General features: G+C 39.9%; 1 non-coding gene across 1 annotated transcript; it reads left to right on the top strand.

Annotated features, from left to right (window-relative positions):
• The first annotated feature begins 827 nt into the window (after positions 1-827).
• Positions 828-1,111, top strand: LOC147492937 (RNase MRP). The gene has a single exon (XR_015200584.1).

Below are 1,111 nucleotides of genomic sequence, written 5' to 3'. Positions count from 1 at the left end.
AACCGTACCGTTTTTTTGAGTCGTCGAATAATTCTTGAATTATTTCCGTACCGAATTTTTGCCGTATCCCGAATTACTAACAAGACCCTGAAATGGTGTAATATGACATCAACAAAGCAGTATTGACCGATTTATAAGGTTGTACACACTGCCATACCGCTAAAAGAACTAGAAAAAAAACCTCGTGAAATAAATTTAATTTACGGTCTTAAGCATACTTTGCAGAGTCGTTCTTAAACTTTGAAGATTTTGGTGTGCGTCTAGGCTCGCCAAACCTAGCGACTCATGACATTGGAAAGACATGGTAAACAACTACACACCATCTAATCAACTTCATATAATTGTTGAATTCCATTTTTTTTTCTTTAGGGGTGCAAGGTAAAACGTATCCAAGTTTTAAGTTTTAACCCCAGTACCCAAGACCTCTAAGTGAATCAAAGATGGAAATTGTTAAGAACTTCAGGCCAGCAAAAAGGACTAATAGATCATTCATCCAATTTCTTTTCAATTCTATGGCCTATTGGTATACTAGAATTTCGGTAAGGCTCTAGGATTCAAACATGTAGGCAGTATTCCTCTGTCCATTTTTCCAGCCAAAGATTAGTATGTTTGTCTTATCTAGAATCTTGATTTGTTGTTATTAATGGAAATTAGAACCAGCTAAAACCCAGAATGAAAAGTAGCTACTAGTACTAGAGTGTGGACTTCGTTGTAGAATCTAATAACATACAGTGTATATATATATATATCCCACGTTTTAGTCCCATATCAGACACAGAACTAGTGGGTAGAAGGTATAAGTTATGAGAAAGATCAGTGGCTCAACCGAGTCACAGGACTAAGTGGTTGGGTCAAGACCTCATAGCCCATACTTTGAGGTCAGGACTCAGGAAAGTCCCTGGGCCGAACTCCGTAGAAATTGCGGCCTCGGAAACGAGAGTTACTTCAAGCGTGGCAATCAGACGCCTGTTATAATTGGATTTCTGGGCGTGGGCTGAGACGCGTGTGCGGAGCCTTTGGTGCCGCCTGAAGTATATTGGCCGATTCTTCACAGTCATCCACTTGGTTCACTTCTGTGGACTAACTGAACGGGGATTATGATTCTGTGACT

This window comes from Coptis chinensis, chromosome 6 (genome assembly GCF_015680905.1).
Source record: "Coptis chinensis isolate HL-2020 chromosome 6, ASM1568090v1, whole genome shotgun sequence".
Classification (NCBI taxonomy): Eukaryota; Viridiplantae; Streptophyta; class Magnoliopsida; order Ranunculales; family Ranunculaceae; genus Coptis; species Coptis chinensis.
This window is presented reverse-complemented; position numbering and strand designations above follow the sequence as displayed.